Below are 22,967 nucleotides of genomic sequence, written 5' to 3' on the forward strand. Positions count from 1 at the left end.
AAAGAGGTGAAGCTGCACAGCCATATGAATAAATGTGCAGAATCTGAAACTTGTGCTTCTGGCTCGTCTATCACATACCATCCTTTTTTAGTGTGAGATGAAATGTCCAGCTCCAAGTTTCAGCTGCCCTCAGCAGATGTGCCATTACCTTCTGTCTCAGTGCACGGCCGTAATCTCACCCTGAAAAATAAGATTTTACCTTCCACTTACCCTTCTGGAGGCAGCCTGTCAGAGCAACATGGTACCGCAAACTTATCCTGCTTAATGTCAGCTAATTAAATTCATTTTTGAATATAGTACTAAGCCAATTTAATTCTGTCTTTCAGAGCCTGCAGAGACAGTTGTGACTCTCAGATGGGTTTCTGTCTCTGATTAGTGATCAAATCTCTTTGTGCTTTTCTAGACTGACTCTCTGTCTGTCTTTTTCTGCGTGTCTCTCACCTATACTTGGGATGTTAGGGAATGGGGTTTTTTCCTGTGCTTTTATATCCCCAGCATCTACTGTCACATTTGACAACATTCTCTGTTTAATGACTTTTGTTTCATTACTGTCGCTGGAATAGAAATGGAAATTACTGTGAAATTCTCCTGGTGTTAGATCTTGATTTCAAAGATTGTTTTTCAAAAGCATTGATCTTTGGAGGGAATGGGTACTGAAGTGACCTTCTAACGCTGAGCTCATATACCAGCCTCTGGATGATAATCCACATCACAGTCCAAGTGCAACAGCCCCCAGTAATGTTTACTGCCTGTCACTCTCAATATATTTTGTGATCACAAACATTCATGAAAATAAGGGGCAGAATTAAAAAAAACCAACCCAACAAAACAGAGATTAGTGAAAAAAAAAGAGTAAGGTCAAAGCAAGTTATAGAGTGATAAAGAAAATATACTTGATTAATTAAGTAGTGCTGGTGGAATCTATCATGCCAGGGACAATCTAACAGCATATTTTAATTTGAAGTGCTCTCTGTGCAGATTGTCAAAGAAAGTAAAAGAAAAAACAGTTCATCTGGAGATTTTCATGTTTTATTTTCTGTGCAGCTCTGGCATGTCCCTCACTCCCTTTGTGCAGCTTTGTGTCAGGGAGTGCCTTCAATTTCCTGTTTCTAAATTCCCCAGTGCTTTGGATGGCAGATTGTTGTGCATCACCGTGGAACCTCCTGCTGCAGTTTACCCCTTGTTTGCAGCTGCATTTTTCTTCTCTCATTCTCTTCCTGCTTACCCTCCCACTTGTTGATGTGACTCATTTGTGTTTGGACCTTACAAATGTGGAACTGAATTGTTGTTATCAGCAATGTAATTCCTGGTTACTGAGAAACTGGTGCTCATGCTCCTTCCAGAGTATAGCTGGAGTGTATGGGCAGACATGATTTGAGAAGAAGTTTGCATCAGCGTCGTGTACCGTGCTTGTTCTGTACGGAGAGAAGGGCTTCAGTCTGCATGGGTGTCAGTCTGATATATTTTACAGGCAGTTAATTCCTCCATCCATTTTTTGTATTGCATAGTAAAATATGCAAGGGTAGTTGTGTTTGTAATGTAGTTTCTTTCTGACACCAGAGAGAACTAAATACCAGCTTTCTTATCTTTACTGGAATAATGCTGAATTTGTAAAAGAAAAATAGGTGCCAGGAAAGTAATACTTGGGACTTAAATTTATTGATAGCTATTAACAGGTATACTTTTTTGAAATTAGAAGCTAGAGTCTTTCATAAAATTCATAATCAAATATATTCTATTGTATTTATCTGGGGAGTTTTTGAGGCATAATATCGCCTGACCTGATTTTAGTAAATGCTTGTATATAATCAGTCTAAGCATTTGGTTTAGTTACTTGTCCGTTTCATAAGTCCTTGTTCATTTTTCAAATAAGCAAATAGTATATACTGGAAGTGGAAAAAGAATTGCTAAAACCCTGAGAAGTCCTAGAGCACAGCTTTTATAGGGACTTTCTAAATACCTGTGTTTGGTAGGCCTCTGTAGCTCTGTTGGTGTGACTATGCTGTGTGAATTGATATGAATATTTATAATACAAAAGATTGCATATTTGCTTCTTCAGTGCTGTACGTTTTTGTAAGGAAAGGGTGAGAGAGTAACTTATCTGTAGTTTAGTGTGTATAAATGCAGTTTTAGGATTGTCTTAAGACTTGTAGACTTAGTTTTAAGTGATGGCACACATATGTGGATGTGGAACTGTTGGGACGAAAAGTTTAATCTCAACTTCCATTAATTTTTCTTACTGTACCTAATACTGCATTTCCTTAAAACATTGCTTTTGAAAATGAAGGTCTTAATTGATAGCACTGGAGATTACCACTGTCTAGCTATAATGAATGGTTTGGGCAGGAACAGTGTGGATTTTCTTGGATTTTTCTTGCCATTCTCTCTTTCTGTAGAGGCTATATTGATAATGTATGTTTAGTTCCCAGTCTTTCTCCCACTAAGATGTTTCCATAATTTCCATAATTTCCAGAACCACATCCTTAAATACCTCCTATATAATTTTCATTTTCAGATTTCCTAATGGCTTCCATGCTTCTACTTCACCTAGAAAGACTTCGCCTTTGCTTTAAAGAGGTGCTTCTAGGACTTGTGATTTTTATGTGTATTTTTTGGGACTTTGGTGTTTGTTTCTCACCAAAGATAAGGCACTAGGAATTCTCTGCCAGAAAGATCTTGAAATTGTCAGGGTCGGGTCATGAATAATTACATCAACTCTTATCAGTTGCTCCTTAGTGCCTCCTGCTCCACCAGAAGTGGTTTGTTTTGAGCAGTTTTGGCTTTCTCCTATATGGTCTCTGAGATCTCTCCATCTCAGTTGTGAGCAGAGAGGCAGTAAAGCTCTGAAATGGGGCATGACTTGTGACCTTGAAAAGTAGACCATGGCTTTGACCTGGCCAAGGAAGAGGGTAAACACTCACTGAAGCAATCTCAGCAAAAGGGAGAATTACAAACTAATTTCCTACAGGACACTGAACAGCAAGAAGCCAATAGTAGCTGGTGACAGCTACCAACATAAAATAGGTTTGAAGTGATTCACTAGAGGTGAAAGACTGTGTTTCACTTGGTTCCATGTGTTGCTGTATATTTCTGTTCATTATGTATCTCCTTGGTGGTCATTCTTTTCAGTTCATGTGGTGATTTAGGACTTTAAAATAAAAGTATTCATGACAGTATTAGTTTTCCAACAGTACTGTTAATAGGCAGCAAGGAAAAAAAGAAGGAAAAATGTTTAAATAAATTATTCACTGAAAAGTTCTGGTAGTATGCAAGGTAAATGATTAGGTGCAGTCATTAGCAATAGATTAATAAAATCACTCCAAATAAATCTACAAGAGAAAAAGAATGTGTTGCACGTCTTACTCAATTTTTCTGTTGAAGACAGTTGGCCATATTTATCCTTCTGTGGAGAGGATGCCACAAATGATTTCCCTGGGAAGGAAGTTTCTTTTTAAGCCTTTTGAGAAGGTTGAGAAAAAAATTGCTTTTATAGGTAAAACAGAGTTATTAGGAAACAGAATTTATGCAGTTCAATAGAACAGATCTATCTGACACGGTCCCCAGCTCATCCTGTGGTGCAGCCCTGCCATCCTTCCTTTGCTTCATCTTCCCTATGTCAACCAACACTGGATTCACATACGTCAGACCTCCATGAGTTTCCCGGTGACCATCTGTTGTTGAGCAGTCAGAGGTAGCTGTCAGTGAAAGAGAAGGAGCTCCTGCTGGGGTTAGAGGATGGAGGCGAGTGAATGAATGAGACAGTGCCTCATCCTCAGCCAGCCTATTCCGACAGGGAGGGATGGGACTCTTCCCAATGAAGGGGAGCGCAGAGGAAATTCTGGCAGTGGAGTATGGCAGAGCCTTGTGCCTTCTGCCAGCCAGAGCTGCCTCTGGGCACTGCTAGCAGTCACTGCTCCACTGTCTTCCTCACTGCTGCTGGGTCCCATGCTGTGGCTCAGCAGCTCACCTCAGTGTCTGGCATTTAAGTATGGGTATCCTAAAATGTATGTGTGCTACCCTATTCTGATTGTGCTTGTCTACTTGTATTTATACTGTTTCAGAGCAGGCAAACATTAGATATTACATTTTAGCATCATACCTATGGGCAGTGCACCCTTCACTGATAATTTTTTGTTGTTTTGTTGTTTTGAACCATGGAGTATGTTCTTTGTAACTTAGTCTTACATGGTTCTACGTTTGTTATTGAAGATGAAACACAGAGTATAGGAGACACTGACTTGCTTAGGTGGCAACAAATGAAGATGTACATGGTGCTAGTGAACTGCAGGGTGTTGTGGCTGGTCAGTGAAGCATAATAAAGGCAAGAGCCAAGCCTCTTTGCAGGTATAAAGAATCAAAGAAGCATTAGAGTAATTAAAAAAATTTAAACTGTCACTAAAATCTGAAACCATAATTTCTTGGAAATTCTTTGTTATTTACTAGACTTTCCTCTTGAAAACCTCTTATCGTAGGATGAGGTGCAGCTTGTAGAACAGTAGGAAGATCAGTTTCTGATTGGGAAGGCTTGACTGAAAAAGAAAAGGCCCCAGCTTTCTCTCTTACAAGACTTCTTATCTCTGTGAGTGTGTCTGTACTTACATGTGTCAGTATATTTCTGAGTATTCTGTAAGTAATTTTCAAAATCAAGAGAACCAAATTAATCTGCCTTTTGTATCAATAACTGTGTTTTATGATTTCGTCTACATCCTCATGCTTCACAGCATGAGTCAATACAATTAACAAGCAAGAGTTTCTTAATTCTTATTTCAAACACTTATTTATGGGGATGCACAGTCCAAACGAATTTTCTTTATATAATGCTGTAGAGTTTTAGGTTGCCTGAACCTACATTTATTTCAATGAGTTGTGATTTTGCCTATAGTTTTACTAAGAAAAAACTTTTTCAGCTCCTAAACCGGAAGGTTTGTTCATTTGCTGCAGTGTGTCTTGTCATTGGAGACAATGCTGCTAGTACAAACTCATTTTCCATAGCTGTATTGATTACCTAGCATAATATTTGAAAACAAACTCACTCAGCAAGTTATTTGAAATTATCAGATGATTATAAATAAGGTGATTGTAGTCACTGCCTTCTTAAGACTCCTTGATTTCAAGGGAATAGTTCACAAGAGAGCTCCAGCATTGCATCTTCTTCCAAACCAGTGATTTTCAATGTTAAGGGGAAAAAAAAAAAAAAAGAAAAAAAAAAGGAAAGGTAAAGCCAAAGTGGCAATGCACTGGTGAAAGGAATTAAATGCTTTCCAAGGACTTGACAAATGGGAAATCTGAAATTCTGTGTCTGTCAACCAGACAGTAACAGCTTCTGCTTTAACATTGAAAACTGGTTTTCATTGCTTTGATATCATGCCTGAAATCTGGTCTGGAACAGTTGGCCAAAGTAGTTTGGTTACAGCAGGGCACTTTTGCTTGCCATTGCGAATGGCAAAATGTCTTCTGTGAGCCTGGAAAGAGCACAGACCCTGTTAATGCACAGGAGGAATATGTGAAAATGCCCAAATGTATTAGCAGAGTCTGATGTAAACTACTGAATATGATAAACTTACTATCTGGATTTGTTATCTTTTCAGGTGGGACCCTCTTCTGATATGTGATCTACAGTGAGCTACTCTGAATCGTACGATGACAATGTTATCACTGCCACATCTCTGGGAACCAGTTGTTCATAAGTATACGGTATGTGAACGTCTGCATCTTACATTAACCATTGCTTGTTGGAACAACACAGAAACAATAACATGAAGGTGCTAAAAGTCATTGAAGTAAATGTTAAGCCACATGTATAATCAGTTACACTGAGCTGTTCCAGCAGATGTTTATCTGTTAGGCCTGATCTGTACACAGAAGAGTGAACTGTTTCTACATGTATTTGTTTACAGATATTGGTAGAAACATTCTACCGATGTTTCCTTTGGATGAAGTTGTACTGGTACAGTGATGATATGTAGATATAGAGATGATTATTCTCTCCCTCAAGCAGAAGGGGGTGGTAGCAGTAGCGTGAATGGTTCTGTACTTTAACTGTTTTGCTGCACTTGCAGCAGTACTATTTTTGCATTTAGTAAAGGTCTTTAATTGCTTTCCTCCTTCATTCCATTTTCAGTTTATGGTCAGTCTAAATTAGATTAATTTCACACACCAGTGAATCCCTAAAGAGTGTAAATTAACTCAATTTTACCAAACTCAGCCAGATGAGGGCAGTTATTCCCTTGATATTTATCTTTATGTCACCCATCATATTTGACCAAGATTTCAATAGGAATTAAATCCATATATTGAGCCTTTTTTCCTCACCCTGTGTTAGGAAATAGAGACTGAGATCCACATCTGGCTAAGTGAGGCTGTTCAATTTATGGCCAAAAATCTGAGGTCACTGATAACTGGCATGTTTTTCTTTTCTACTGTTCTGGTTTGAAATTGTTGACACACACTCAGGTCCTGCAAAACCATAGCAAAATGTTATTATGAGAGTGGGTACATCGTTGTTTTATGTTCTGAAGCAATTTATAGCACACCACATAGCCATTAGCATGGAGCATGTTCATCTGATTTATGGCCCCAATGCAACTCCCACTGAAGCTGGTGGAAAAAAAGTTTCTTCATGCTGATTGGGACTTGGATTGCACTCCACGTAACACCTGAGACTTCTGTTACAGTAATGTTCCCTGCATGGATTTCTTTTTAGTGATTAGCCATTTCTTAGAGATTAGGTATTAAAGATACAAGCGTAAAACAGAATTACAAGGAAATGGATAGACAAACTAACCAGAAGGCGGCTCAATTATTGAGATGCTTGTCTAGCTTCCAAAGTTAAAAAGTGATGAGGGGAGATGACTGTTTGCTCCAAAAGTATTATATCTGGGTATAACGCACTGTATTTTTAGATGCAATTTTGAAGACAATGTTTGTCAGAAATATGGATGATCTGCTGCTACAGCAGTGATGTGAGAGAGAAAGCAAGATAAAAGTCTTACAGGGAGCAGGAGGAGAAAGATCATGCTTCACTGATCAATGTAGTGTGCTTCGGGAGAGTAGTTCACAACTTGGGTAACCTGTGTGCTGGATGGTAAAGGTTTCCAAATCTGGCTGGACAGTTTGAAGAGAAGCTCACAGAGGCAACATTGAAGTGAGAGAGCTTTGCATGTGCTTATGCTAACAGGGGTTCTAGCACACCGTTGTAGCCACCCTCAGTAATCTGTGCTGGCCAAATATCATTAACATGACCCTTTGCAGACTTTTTGTATTTGTTCAGATGTCTTCTCTGTCATTGATATCTAAGCACCTTTTCAGGAGTGATACAGGATTAAGAATCTCTCTTGCTCGTGTTTCTTCAGAGTTGATTAATTTTTAAAGATTCAGATTTATCTTTTGGTACGTGTTTTTGTAAAGAAGTTATTTTGGGGGTGTGTGAGCATTGTAAAGGAAAATGGGTTTGAAGAAGATGAGTTTCATGTCCTGCAGGGGCAAAGGTCTGGAAGGGACCCAGCAGACCAGCTGGTCTGCTTTCCTGCCATCACAGGTATGAAAAGCATGAATGCATCTTGGTTGACATTTTCACTTTTCTGGTGGAATGCGGCTTTTTGCCTGGGAAGGGAACTTCTCAGAGAGCTGAGGGCAGGTGTTGGGGAGAGGCAGCTGTCAGAGTGGTGACCGCTTGCAGATCTCCGTGTTCCCTAGGCACAAAGAACAAGCAGCCGTCTCGCAGCTGTGCTCTTAATAAGCTGTAGGGCAAGGGATGCTGTGTCTTGCACCTTGTGAAGTTTCTGATAGACGGTAATAACCTTCAAGGATTTGCCATCTACCCAAATCAAAATGAAATTTCCTTTGACCAGTGAACACAGCAGTGAGAAGGAAGTGAAGGTTTTCATGTTTGTGTTTCCTTTTGGGTGTTACTTTGGTTTTCCTCTTTTGCCTTGTCTCATATATCATTGCAAACGTTTCAGGAAACTAATCTGCAGGAGCAGAGCTCATAAAAGATTGTCCTGCCAGAGGATGGGGCTCTGCTTATTACAGAAAAGCTTCTAAGACAGTGGCAGCTGAAAAGATTACACACTTCCACAGGAAATTAAATTTGATGTAATATAGTGAAAGAATGACAAAATGGAAAGGGTATATCTAACCTATTTGTGATTATTAAGCGGTAGAAAAATGAAAACTTGAGATCCAATAAAGTGCTTTTAATTTAGATATGGATACAAAATTCCCAATAGGTTTTTGAAGATTTGGCACTCTGCTTTGCTTTGCCTTTTCTCAGTGTTATTATTTCAATGTGGAACATCATTAATGCCTTAGAATCATAGAATGGCTTGGGTTAGAAGGGACCTTTAGAGACCATCTAGTTCCAACCTCCCTGCCATAAGCAGGGACACTTTCCACTCAACCAGGTTGCTCAGACCACCATCCAACCTGGCCTTGAACATTTCCAGTGATGGGGCATCCACAGCTGCTCTGGGCAACCTGTTCTAGTGTTTTGTAAAGTTATGCTAACTTCTGGGCACGTTAGATTACAAGGCATTTAAATCAAGTTTCAGAGCAGTCCTGTGGTATCCAATTAGATTTCATTCTTCAGCAGAAGGTGCATATGTGATACCAGACTGGGAATAAGAGGCAAGAGCTTCCTCCTTTGCTCTGTCCTTTTCCCATGTTGATGTGCAGTGCTGACAGAGGGAGAAGCTTTTCTTCCCTCTCTGCCCATGTCCCTTGCTGAGGCGCAGTGTGGTGCTCCATGGTGGGTGAAGTCCCAGCCCTGTCCCAGCCGCTGACCGGAGGCTGATGTTGCAGTTGTGGTAGAGACCCACTGGGGACTGTTCAGGTGACATACTTGGTTGGTACCAAAGTCTTTGCTGTTCGCCCAAGGCGCAGGGCAGGTGATGTCTCCTCTTCCTCTCTCCTGGCCAGATGCTTCACAGAAAAACAAAGGTTTTCTTTCAAAGGAGATGGTAATAACTTGCAACACTTTAATAATTTTTTCAATGAGATCTGGTTACCTGCAGTTGGAAAGAATAAGCTGGACTCTGGCAAATTTAACTTTATTAACCATCATAAATCCTTTCCTTTTTGACTCTAATCAGTCCCTGGAGTCCTTTTAATGCCCTTGACATTGCACTGGCCTTTCATCACAGCACAATATGCATTTTCCTGTAACTAGCAAACTGATGGTGAGAGCCTTTTGTAAACCTGAGGTACTGGACGCAGCAGTGGGGATGTGTGACTGTCAGACGCTTGCTGACAATGAAAGGAGAGGGAACTTATGCTGCCAGCACAGTTCTTCCCTCAGCGGAGGGCAGGAGAGGGAACCTGAAAGCACAGGCACTCACACAGTCTCATGTGCACCCTTTAACACCTGGGAACAGGGGACCAGCCAGTTTGCTCTGGTCCAGACAGACAGACAGCAGTGCTTTTGTGTCTTATGCTGGCAAGTAGGGGGGTGCCAGAGGCCAACCCCATCTCAGAAGGGCCCTCTATGAGCAGCCCCCGACCCACATCCCCAGGGCAGTGAGTGGCTGGATCTTGCCAGTGGCCAGCACGCTGGCCCAGCCACCAGCAACTGGGGGCAAGGAGTGCCGCAGGATGGAGGCACTGGGTGAATGGATCTTTTCTCTGCTGGGGACAACGCTAAAAGGAAGGAGTGTTACCAGGTGGTTGAGGGGCAGGCACAAAAGCAAAAAATGCTGCCTTCATAAAATCACTACCTGAGTTATTGCATCTCTGTCCAGCCTGCTCACAAAATCCTCCGGAAACCAAAAGGGGAATTCCCTGGTCGGTAGCCTGTCTGTCTCTCTGCTGTCCAGGAATTCATGGGAAGGAGAAGGCATCCCAAGAATCTGCCCCAGTGTGCAGGGACAGTAAATTCCCTCTTCTTTTTTCATATACACAAGTCAGCAAGTTTCTTCAGCAAATGCTTTAATTTTAAGCTTAATACTATGCAAATATTTAACTTGGGACAAAAGTTGGCTTCAGACCATGGACTAGCTTCTAGCTCTTTCTGCAGGTACAGATCCAATGTTTACATACATGGATGGGTATTTGTTAGCTTATTTATTTATTTACTATGGTAATCGTTTTATAATGAACTTGGATATTTGTGTCCTCAGATTTTTTTTTGAACATGAAAATCTATGTATTTGCAATTCGTGTACAGGCATTTTCAGAAGCTTTCACAAAAGGCTCAGATCTGCTGAAGATAATCACTGCAGGCTGAATCTTTAGGATGACACAGAATTGTACTGACTATTTTTTTTCTCTAACTGAAGTGTCCAAAGCTGTGCTCAGCACTGATAGCCCACCAGCCTAGGCTATGAAAAAAAGGTGTTGAAAGATTTGGTGCCTGCTGCAGGAGCCTTATACTGTAATTTGTCCAGACAAATGAGTAGAAAAGAATATTCAGAAGGAGTGTCAAGAGCTTTAGCAATAAATATGTTAACTAGGTTTCAAAAAATCTGCTTAAGTGCTACCTTGAAATATAATACTTTTCTGTATCCACATATATTTCATATCCATATGCTTTCTGCAGCCCCCATCTCAGCTGCTGCATGCCTGCAAACAGCCTCTTATTAAAAAGGGGAAGACCATAGTCTTGTGGACCTTCTATAATGTGCTCAGCATGGGAGCTATTGACTCCATGAAAACAAGAACAGCTATGTCAAATGTGTTTCCTTTGTGTGTGGTGAGATAGAAAATGCAAACTCTGTGTGAAGACGAGCAGGCAAGAAAGACACTGAATGCCTTAAATACTAAGGGAGTTAATGCTATGCAGTGATTCTGCTTCTGTTATAGGAAGTGTAAGAACAGTATGCTTCCTGGCGTACATCACCATCCAAACTGCAAAGGTTTCAGTTCCATGGCAACACGAAGAGCCTGACTGTGCTGAAGGTGTATGTATTAATGCATTCAGAGTGAGGGGTTGGCAGTGAGCTGGTGGAAAATAAAACATGCCAAAATATTTCCCATTTATCTATTTATATATAAATAAAGCCTTTGTTCTTAGAAAATCAATCTGACATGAATACACCTGCCCCTCTTCCCCCCCCAACCCCCACTGCTCTCTGATTCTTTTTTTGCATAAGGCTTTCTCAGGCAAAAAGCGAATGAAGAGGCTGTTTTGTTGAGGTTTTTTTATAAGACTGTAAGTGCAGCAGCACTTGAATGTTGCAAGAAAATGCTATTAATTCCTGAGACGGCTGTAAGTCCCTGGAGAGAAAGACTTGGAATGAGGGTGGGGGGATATATTGTTTCCAAGATGTACTGCTTTACAGAGCAAAGTGAAGCAGTGGTTGGTTGGTTTGTTTTTGCTTCTTTGGTATTTTTTATTATTATGATTATTATTATTATTTTCCTTGATCTTTTTGATCTTTCTGCCTTTCTCTACATCTACATCCAGTTTCCTCACCTCCTCTGGCTGAGGAGCAGGAAACAAGACTTTTAGCTCTGTTTCCTGACATCTAAAGGAATATAAAAGTACAAGGAAACAGTGTATTTTGTTTTGCCCGCCAACTTGGATTCACAGACCTGCACTAGAAAGGCACCTGCTCCCAGTCAAGGTCAGGAGTCACCCTCCAGAACAACTGGGAAATCGGCCAGGGAGTAACTGAGAGCTGGTCATTATATGAATTTTGTTTGATCTGCTCGGTTGACTGCGGGAATGTAGGATGGGGTATTGTGACAAATATATTTTGCTCAGGGTGAAGAACTACCTCAGGCTGATCCTGCCATTTGTGCTGATGGGGGGATGAATTGCAGATAGGCAATGTTTTAAATCAGACTGGGCAGCAGGGGAACCTCCAGATGTTGGTATTTCTGAGGCTAACAGCAGTGCTAATCTGGCATGGTAAAGATGACAGAAATGGCAAGTTGAACTGGATTTACAGCTGCTTTGCATTGCTAAAACAGTCAAAGCAGCCAGAAAATATCAGTGGATCTAGTCTATAGATTTCAGCAAGGTTTCTCTGTCTAACTAGGGTAAGAATATAGCTCTGCAGTTGGAAGTTGCTGTGCAAGAGGAGAGGAGGAATAAAATTCATGTCTCTCTTAATCTGTATTCTTTACTTCCTTTGTTTTTTTTGGGTGTGTTTTTTTCTGCTTGTTTGCTTTTGGGGGGTGGTGGTGGTGTTCATTTGTTTGTTTTAAATTGCATCAGGAATATAGTTTTTCTTTAAAAAAGGACTTGGTTCCATTGCAGTGGGAATCCTGTCTTTGAGATTCGACTTGGAGGAAATTTGTCTCTCTTAAGCAGACCAGTGCAATGTGGGTAAATCTTTTCTAAGGGAATAAATAGCATTGAAATGATGAAATGACCCTGTCTTGGCATCCTACAAAGGGGGAGATTTCACCCTCAAGGCAGCAGAGCTGTAAAGTAAGAAAGTATCATTTTTAAAGCATCTCCTTCTTAGGGAGAGCAGCACTGGTAAGCTTAGGTCTCTTGTTAATGCTGCACTTGGCACTCTCCCAATTTTTCTGTTATTGTGGCTTCTGATTTCTGCACAGCTCCCCAAAACAAGAAAGCAGATGTAGCTTATTTAATACTAGCATATGCTACCCAAATTATGTGGTACCTTCATTTTCCTGACTTTTGACAAAGGAACTGTGCATGCAACCCTGAATGCAGAGAAGGAATCACTCCAGCCAACAACACAGTAAGGGAGGTGAAAGATTTCTGTGTAGGTGTCCCAACCTAATGTAACCTTCCTAACAGGCCAGCTGCTATTTGTAAGCACCTTCCCAGGGGAGCACCTCGTTCAGCTTGGCAGGAAGGATGAAGAGAAAGCACCAAGAGGAACTTCAAAGAGAGAAGAAAAGGAGTAGAAAAATCAAGGATGGGAAGAGTGAGGAAACAGAGCAAAGGCAGAAGGGCGATCAGAGAAACAACAGGGACTGGGAAGAGCATAACACAGGAAAGAGATGTTGCTTTGGTGCCTATGAGGGAAAAGTTGTTTTTCAGATGTAATGTAGACAAAACAAGCCAAACAAAAAAAATAGAGCAAGAAAATTAAAATACATGAAGTAGGAGAATATATCAGGGGAGGAGAATTCAGACTGACATGAAGAAGAAAAAATACATCAAATACATGGATGAATTTCACACCCTAGTCCAGCCAATTTTAGATAGTAGCTGCTAAGTTTGTAGCATCAAGACCTTCTTGATGTAGAGGTTTTGAGGGCTGGTGGGGAGCACTAGGGCTGCATCAGGAGGCTTCTGCTGGGATCAGAATGGGTGTTGGAGGCAGATCTCTTCTGGGAACCATGGCTGGAAGTCTACAGCCAGTATGAATATCCCCAAGGACTACTGCCCATTCTACATATGAAGAATGACAGTTATAAAAACATGACCACTTCTTTCTGAAGGTATCTGGGGAAGGGTTCTTGCCATGTAGGCAGAGATAAGGACTCCTTCTAGATCCGTCTTCCAGTTGTTCAAGCTATCTAAGCTACCAGAAATAAAGAGTTGAATGGAAATTTTAGTTCTGGCTGTGAAAAGAAGCTTTTGAATGAATTCTACATCAAATAATTAATGTCTTCTTTCCTCCTCCTCTCCACCTACCTTGTTCCTAAACATTAACATTTCATGTCACTTGAGCTAAGTTCGGTGTCAGACTCACAGGATCCTGCTGAAAAATACACCCCTCTTTTGTGGCAAGCCAGAGAAGATGAGAGGCTTGTGGTGTTTTTCCTTCTCAATCTCTGCTCTGCTGGGAAAAGCAGCCAAGGTTGTGTGAAGCTGTCTTCTTCCCACTCTCCTAAACTTCACTCCTAAAAGTGCTGCTCCCTGAACGGCTTTGCTGCTTCCCTGAAGGAGGCATGGCTTGGCCCACTTAATGCCATCACTTTCCAGGAGATGTTTTCTCAGATTGTGATGACTTTCATCATGATAGGAGGCTGAAGAAGATTGCTGTGGAACGAGTCATGGGCATTGCTAGCTGTGCCATTAGCGAAGTGGTTACTTAAACATGAAAGAGAAGAAAAAGATCAGGAATTAAGAGATTTAAACCCTGTCTCCAAACCTCCAAATCATTTCTGCCATTTCTGCTTCCCCTTTTCTAAACACCTGGGCTGTATTTGTGTTATATTTTTAAACTTTTCTCCAGAACCACCAACGTGAGAAACAATCCTTTCTCTGAAACAGGTTGTTTTGTGGGTTGTGGTACCAGTATGTGTTTTCCATGGCCCTTTTCCCCCTAGGACTTCTCAGCCACCTTGTGTATCTTCATGTTAGCAGGCAGGAGGCTTGAGGCTGCCCATCTGGGCTGAGGCTTGCACCCTGGCTCACCACCACAGTGGCTGTGCAACACCCGAGGGCTGAGCTTGGAGCATCAGTCTGGATTTCCTCCTCAGACCCAGCTACCAATTTTGTCCAGACTTTTTAGAATGTCGTTACTGAAATGCAGTGAGAAGATAACAAATATATGCAGAGGTGTAGAAATGTGCATTCAAAACAGTGGGTTTGTTATACAAGAAGGTTCTCTGGGCACTTGTGTCTGGGATTCTCTGTGGTATGTGGTAGTCTTTCATGGTAAAAATGTGGGGACATGAGCTTATCTGGAGACTGTAAAAATTTTTCCTACTATAGAGAAAGCAAGTGGTGAAGAGGCCCCAGAAGGAAATGTTAGTGAAAACAGACCTTTTGACAATGACCACAGTCTTGCCACTTTCGGTGGAGTGAGTAGGGATGTTTCTGTATCTCACTGTAGTGATGCAGAGATGTGTTGGTACTTGCTTATTTTGATCAGTGCTGAAAAGCAGAAGCAAAAAATTGCATGTGACTTTGGGGTGCTGTAATACACCTGAAATCAAAACCAGCTCGATGTAGAAGTTATGACAGCTGATGTTTGTGTAATGCCAAATCTCTCAACCTGTACTTGAATTATATCTCAGATGTTAGAGATAGATCACCCTTCCCACAATGCGGTGTGAACAGGACAGCCATTTCTGCACAACAGGAGGAGGCTTTTTCCCTTCTCTCACCTCAGTGTCCAGTCCAGCAATTAGGCATCAAATTTAACCTCAGTATTTGTTTCAGACCCTGTGAGTCTTAATTCTTTTCCAGCAGCAAAACAATTATTTTTGATAGGCACACTATTTGTTTGTTAGTTTGTTTATAAACAGTTTTTTAAGAGGTTGTTTTGATGTGGGAGGAACTGAATTCTTTGGGTGCAAATATTTGCTGTCATTAAGAGATGTTTTCCACATTAAGGTGCCTTTACTTTTAAGGGAAAATGTCACACATCTGCTGATACCAGATACACAAAATGTGTGGTTCCCTAAAGAGGAACCATTTGTTGAGCTGCAGCACGTAAGGGCAGGTGGGACCAAGACCAGCCCAAGCATTGCCAGCCTCATGGGGAGAGATGCAACAGCCTCCCAGCCCCTCTGGCAGCTCTGCTGCTGTGGCTGCCCACACCAGCCCCAGCACCTGAGAACCCCCAGATGCTGGTTCCAGCTATAGACCTACATCCCTGCTGATATGCCTCCATGCTAAAAGATGTCACTGTTCTTTTCCAAAAAGAACATGTTGGGTTTTTTGTGGGGTTTTTTTGTGTTTTTTTTTTTGGTATAAATTCCCCTACCACCTTTTTGTATTTTCCAACTGCAGCTCTTTTAAGGCTCTCTGCCTCTGCGGTTCTTGTCTTTGTATAGGTTATTTTTGGAAACTGGGGAACCAGGAGGAGGGATGAAATTTAGGGGAGTTAACTGCAGTAGAAGTAGAAAATTCTTTCCCTTGGTGTGCTCTTTCTTTCCTATCTTTTCTTCTTGTGACCTCTGTGGTCCGACCCCCATTGCACTGCTCATTCCAGGGCAAGCTGTGGCTGACCCTCTTTGTGCCCAGTGAGTGACTCCTTCCCACAAGGTGGTGTGCCGGTTTGCAAGCTGTGCTTGCCTCTTCCTCCCTGCAGTGGCTGCCATTTCTCTTCTGCTTTTCTGGGTCAGCCAGTTGGCCAAAAAGTGGGTAGGTGGTTGAGCAGAGTTTTGGGAGTTGTGAAACATCGGTAGCACTTGGGAGGTTACGTGCTTTAGGGTAAATTCTTCTCTGTATGCAGAGAAGAATGCGTTTCCTTTGTTGTTTCCTCAGTGGAGCAGCCCCGTCGAGGTGGTTGGCTTTTTCTTGAAATATCGGTATGTTTTTTACATTAGAAGTGTTATATGCTGACTGCCAAACTTTGCAAGATAAAGCAAATTCTTTGAAAGACTGGGAAATAGCAACTGAAACCTGACCTGGCAGGGAGACCAGGAGCTCACCTTTTGGTTCCAGTGCATGGAGCAGGTAGTGATGAGCACAGACCCCCAAAATGCCTGAACTGTTCTGAACAGGGACAATCACTTCCCATCTTTAATTTTCAATGCAAAAATATAAGGAGAAGTTTTCTATGAAGGAGCACCCAAGGACATTCTTTATCCTGTCTAGATTTTCTAAATTCACTAGCACGTATTAAAACGTTGACCATACAGTGAGTCAGGCTGCCCTTTTGCTAACTGAGAGAGTATTCGGATAATTGAGATGCCTGTGATTGGCCACGAAAATTTGCTGATGTTTACACTGTTGTCAGGTATTGAAGTCACACCATAATATTTATTGTGGGATCTTGCAATAGGTTTTAAAATAGATTGACATCACAGTACAAAGTGGGAATCTTCCTCATTTTTTCTGCAGTTATGAAAATGCTTAAATAGCAGTGTAGTGCAGTAGGTGTTAAACATTAAAAACTGAGTTTATATGTACTGATAAAAGCAGTTTGGTAGAGAAGGAAGTAACTTGAGTTTGATAGGAGTATGGTGGAAATCAAAGTAGGGGATGATTGTAGACTCAGACCAGTAACATGCCAACTTTAAAGGATGGATTTGGGTCAGCAACATAATAAGAGGTGGTATTGAGGAAGACTTTAAATAAATAAATTTTTCAAATGATGATTCTATACAAGAAGCTGTACAACTGATGAAAAAAGCCAGCCAAATATGGGGAGAACGAAAAGAACATGAAGTGCTGTCTTTAAACATGTAGAAATGGAGGGAGTTTTACTACCGTGCTATGGTAGAGATTAATTAAACTGCACAGAATAGTTATGCAAAATGTTCCTGTAGGGAAATAGCTGTTTTCTGTAGATTCTAGGAAGGAGTAGTGGCTTGCTGCTGGCAGTGATTTATTTCCACCCAGCCCTGGTGGTTGTGTTTGGCACTCAATGAAATCTTCCAGGGTAAATTATTTATTTAAATAAGAATGGCCACCGTTGTACCAAGAGACTGGCAGCACAGCAGCAGGAAGTCTGTTAGAGATTGCTTCTAACTTCTTACAGATAGGTTTCTTATATATATATACCTTAAATAATTAAAATCATAAATATCTGTTGGCATTTTTGTTTATTAGCAACAGTTCATAATAATGAGTCCAGTGAATGTATTACCATGCATTGTAGATATCTAATTTCTTGATTAAATAACCTGGAGGCTTGTGCAGCGAGCTAAGACATCAGATTGTTGCTAACTGGACTTTTGAACTTTTCATAGGAAAAGGAGATGTCAGTAAGAGAAGAATCAAATTTATGAGTGTGTAAGCTTGAGCTACCCAAAAACTTTTCATTTCAGTAAGCATTCCCTTAAGAGCAAAGAGAGAAATCCCCCTCTTCGTATGCCAAGTCAGCAAGATAATGCTTTTTTTCTTAGTTTAACATATTCCAGAAATAAGAGATAGACCTGGTGGGTTGAGGGAGTCCAGGAAGAGAGGAATTCAAGTATAACTAACAAGAGAAACTGTAATTTGAGGAGAAATCCCTGAAGAGTCTCAACAAGATTTCATATTTTTATCTTTGCTGTTTAAAAAAAATAAAAGATGAAGCAATGTGATTTGGTAATTGTACTTTTTTCAATAAATTCAATTTTTAAGAATACTTTTTGAGTTTGTTCCTTGCTTTCTTTTTGCTTGATTGTTGAGCAATATGAAAAAACCTTGCAAGAGGAAAGAAGCCACCTCTTTTAGAGGAAACTGCTCATGGATTTAAACTACATATTTTGGCATTAGGAGAAAAAAATGGACAAAAGTGTAAAAAAATACCACAAATGGGCATTTCTGAAACATCAGACATATTTGATTTTTGACGGGCCTAAGAAGCAAATCAACATAGAGCTAAATGCACCTTTTGGGGTGATCTCCCTTTCTGACAAGCACTGGTGGTGGGGGCCAGCTGGCAGGCTGCCTGCAGCCAAGGTGGGGCCCTCTCCTTTGTATGGGATGGTTCCTTCCCCTCTCCTCTCCCTGCAAGGCTCTGGTGGCTCTCTGATGGTCCTTGCTGAAGCTGTTAGCATCAATGTCTGAAGCACCTCTCAGTTTTGAAAGGTCGGCTTTTCTTTTTCTTGACCTGGATTCTCTAGCACTGCCAAAGCGTTTGAGGAAGGGTTTCCCACTGTCCTGGCTGTGGTTCCATGTCCCAGAGGGGCTGCTCCTGCTACCTGTCCTCTGCCAATGTTTGTCTGAGCTGGGCTGGTTTGGGCCACTGGGCAGTCAGTGAGCTGTTGGGCAGCCAGGGGTTTCTGATGGGTAGGCACCTTGGATTGGCTCCCCATGGGCACAGGCAAACTCTAGAGCTGGCAGGGGCACATGGCTGGCATTGAGAGGAAGAAGCAAAGTGGCATCTTCGCCCCTTGGGTGGCAGCTCACCGCTGGACTGACCTTGCTGAAGCATGAAACTTTGTCCTCAGCATGCAGATCAGGTCTTGCATATGTGAGGTTGTTAACCCTTAAATATGATGTTACATTATCATGGTAATCAGGAATGGAGAAGGTGAAGGTGAATACAGTGGAGTTTCCTATGCTGCCCTTTTTCGCTCCACAATTTTTGGTGACCCCAAGTCACTCTCTCTGTTTCCCTTTACCAATGGAATTAGAAATGGGCATATGTTCTCAATTCATTTTTTATTCATAATACCTGTGAGTGATCAAAGATTGCTTTTGCAGATTTGCAATTAAGCATCAAACTAAAATGAATGTCATTTCAGAATAGTCTGTTTGCAGTCACTGTTTTTATTTTTGCTTTACAGTATCTCTGAGGTACTCCTAATTCTGTGCACTGGAGTTATAGAGTCATAAAATGGTTTGGGTTGCAAGGGGCTTTTAAAGATCACCCAGATTCCAACCCCCTTGCCATGGGCAGGGACACCTTCCACTAAACCAGGTTGCTCAAAGCCCCATCCCAATCCTTGAAAGCTTCCAGGGATGGGGCATCCATAGCTCAGTGACAGCACCTATGGGATAACAGATTTAAGAAGGAAAAAAGTTGCTGCACAACAGCAGTTGCAAGCAGAGAAGAGAAGAGTGAGAATATCTGAGAGCAATGACTCTGCAGATGCCAAAGTCTGTGAAGAAGTAGGGACAGGAGGCTGCTCCAGGCACCAGTGCAGATTCCCCTGCAGCCCACAGTGCAGACTATAGCAAGGCATGGTAAACCCATGGAGGTCCACGGTGGATTAGATATCCACCTGCAGCCTGTGAAGGACCCCATGCTGGAGCATTTGGATGCCTGAAAGAGGCTGTGACCTCATGGGAAATCTGTGCTGTCTCCCATGGGAGGGACCCTGCATTGGAGCAGGGAAAGGAGTGTGAGGGGAGTCCTCCGCCGGGGGAAGAAGACGTGGCAAAGATAATGAGTCTGAACACAACCTCATTCCCCATCCTGCAGCTTGCTGAGGCTGCACTCAATTCCCCTGTGTCATTAATTAAGAAATTGAACAGAATCAGTCCTAATAAGGATCCCTGAGGAACCACTTGATACAGATCCATTTGGACATTGAGACTTTGACTGCAACTCTCTGGGTGTGGCCATCCAGCCAATTCCTTACCCACTGAATGGTCCATTCATCAAATCCTTATGTCTCCAATGTAGAGAGACAGAGATGTTGTGTGAGGCTGTGTCAGAGACCTTATGGAAGTCAGGATAGATGACATCAGTTTCTCTTTCCCTATCCACCAATGCAGTCATTGTAGGATAATATATAGAATAAACCCATCAAGTTTTGATCGCCAGCTTTATTTGCTCCCTTCAAGTCAAGTGGCATATATATGATATGAACAGACCACTGAGACTAATATCATTTTTCATTACCATATTCTAGAAATACTTTGAAGGAATTTTGATAAAGAATAGATCTTAAAAGTATTTTTAGTTAATGTCTTGGAATAGGATAGTACACAGAAGATGCAATTGCTATCAAGTATTAGTTTCTTATTTCAAGAAAACCTGGTTCCAGGTGCTCAGACAACATCTTTCTTTAGTTTTACAGTTTTATTTGCTTTAAAACTTTGACATAACCCTGTAATTTACTGTTAACTATGCTACCAAATGTATCCAGTTTAGACTATATAACAGGTAGTGGTAATTTGGAATTTAACTTCAAGTGTACTTATTTCCAAAATTAAAAATGCTGATTTTCATGTTAAATATCTAAAATAAGTGCCAGTCCCACCACCACCATCTATTGCTACTCATCTTAGATTTCTTCAGAGGCGTTTGAATGCAAGGGGAGGTGTGAGAGTCCTACTTCCAAATAGAGAAAAATCATTATGTGGTCTCAGGAGCCTGTACTGCTATAATATTTTCATTTTGTTTTTCAGTTATAATCAATATTACCTGTTTTGCCAATGCTAGTGGTGGGAGAAAAGCCCTAAGGGACTGATGTGCTGACAGAGGGAGAATAGCATGACTATATATATGTTTCTGACATCAGTGTTCTGGTTTATCTAGTGTTCTATGATACAGTGACTAAATGCTCCATACTATTCCATCCTCAGTGAGCCAGTATTTTCTAATACTGCCCCTTTTTTCAAAAATTGTAGAAATTTTAAATAATAAATTGCTAATTTGAGGTGTTCTCTTACTGTGTAGAAAGCTCATAGTCTCTTTACTTTTCATAAACAATATTACTACATGACATTAATGTATATTCCAAATTGACTCTTCTGGGCCAATAAGAGATAATTCATCAGCTTGCTACTTCAAATACGGCATTTTTAAAGCTACCATGAAGCTTTGTTGTAACAGGATGTCTCTATATTCTTTAATATTTATTTAGATGGGTATATTTAGTTACCACCGTGATTTCTGTTCTGTCTTTTACCTGTTTTCATTATTTTCCCTCTGTATTGAAAAGCAGCACATTTTTACTACTGTAGATGCCACCTTCACTGCTCATTTGTCACCTTCCCACATCTGTACCTATTCTGTGCAAGAGTTTGCTGGGTCCCTTTATGTTTCAAAAAACCAGGCTTTTGAAAGTCTGTTGGCTTTCAGAAAAAAAGTTGCACAAACCAGCCTTGTTCTAGGTCTCCTGTATGAGAACTGACAGAACTGACAGCTGGTTGTAAAAAAAAAAAAAAAAAATAAAAATGGGCAAGCAGAAAACCAAACTGTGCCAAACATTTCACTTTCCACACAGAGTAAAATGCCTGTTTTATGTGAACAAAAGGGTTTTGACTATTCCTTGTTCAAATAAGCCCTTCATCTTTAACTGATGTAGAGATTTGGACTGCAACCCCTTAGTAAGTTATTGACAGAGTTTGTGGCATCCTTTTCCTGGAGGTGTGTATAAAAGGAACATTAGCTGTAATGTTGTAGTAATGTGCTGGAGAAATGGAGCCCTAGGACCCTTACAAAGTGCCTGGCCACTGTGATTAACCCATTCTGTCTTTCAACAGGCAGATGGCACATGAGAAGTTAACTTTCCAAAGGCAGCTGGATGTTGCAGGATCAGCCTGATGCTTGCCAAACGTTTGAGCGGTTTCTACTTTACAATTACTGTTCAAACACAGAAATAAAAGGGTATATGCTTTTTCCCAATCAAGGTTTAAACAGAACTTCTGAGCATTATGAATTCAACCCTAAAAGTTAGTCTGTCTCACAGTATTTATGTTGAGCTTCAGATCCTGGTTTCCCTTCTATGTTTAATATGGTTAATGGTTGATAGGGCCATCTAGAGAAGTCCATAGGTATTTATGGCTTTAACTAAATGCATGGAGACAGCCAGCTCCAGCCAACCTCTACCTCTTTTAGATGGACAAGGAGCAAGAGAACAGAGCTTTAAGCCTGCTTTTCACACAGCCTCCCCTTCTCTTGCATCCTTTGAGCAGCCGGTGGCCACTGGTGTGCCTTAGAGCAGATGCACTTGTTGGTAAAGGTGCCAAAAAGCTGTTCTGGCAGCTGTCTGCCAATACAGGCACAGCATTTCCTGGGCCAGCTCTTCCTCAGCAGGGATCTTCCTCCAGCCTAGAGATCTCCTGTTTGGGGTTTGGACACTGTTTCCTTGACCTCATCTGTCACACTAGTGATGGTGTCCAAAGTACGTGTTAGCATTCCTGCCTTGAGGCTTTCATAGCTTTGAGGATGTAGCAGTACTCCAGGTATGTCCCTGCTATATCCATGCAGCGGTGAGGTGATGTGGCCCTGTATCCTGTGATCCTGAGGTCAGTGGTACCTGATACAGTCTCCGGGAGAAGGGCTGAGGGGGAGGGGATGGGAACATGATGGGTGGAACGGGGAGTCCGTCCCTTTGACAGATGTCAGAGTGAAAGAAGAGTCAAGCTCTCCCCGCTAGCTCAGGCTTGTGTGATGGCAGAAGGGCGGTCCTGGGCTCGGAGTTGCGAAATTGATCCATCACTGACTAATGTTACATGAACTTCGGAATGTGTGGCAGAACATAATATACGGCTTATAAGCTTTTTTAAAGGCTCCTGATGAAGGGGGAATTATAATACTTACTTCTAAACAGATGAGGGACTCTGTGTCTCATGTGAAATTGCAGGTTGTATTTTCCCATGGAATTTGCAGGCTACAAAGTGTATTTAGATGCTTCACTGGTTCTTGGTAAGGTGGTATTGTGCACAGTTACACCTCTCTTATTTTTCACGACACCTATACTGTTGTAAGAGCTCCTAGAGTTGAGAGCACTAAGGGATTTCAATGTTTTGATTCCTGCAT

At 41.4% G+C, this 22,967-nt stretch overlaps 1 protein-coding gene across 5 annotated transcripts in view; it reads left to right on the forward strand.

The window, feature by feature from the left end:
• HIVEP2 (HIVEP zinc finger 2) overlaps positions 1-22,967 on the forward strand; it is a 139,973-nt gene that overhangs the window by 29,930 nt on the left and 87,076 nt on the right. For all 5 annotated transcript variants that reach the window (XM_050316836.1, XM_050316835.1, XM_050316834.1 and 2 more), the window contains exon 2: positions 5,589-5,694. The gene's annotated coding sequence lies outside the window, so the exon portion shown is untranslated. The remainder of the gene's footprint in view (positions 1-5,588; positions 5,695-22,967) is intronic.

This window comes from Myiozetetes cayanensis, unplaced genomic scaffold, assembly GCF_022539395.1.
Source record: "Myiozetetes cayanensis isolate MyiCay16 unplaced genomic scaffold, myiCay2020 scf2-11, whole genome shotgun sequence".
Lineage (NCBI taxonomy): Eukaryota > Metazoa > Chordata > Aves > Passeriformes > Tyrannidae > Myiozetetes > Myiozetetes cayanensis.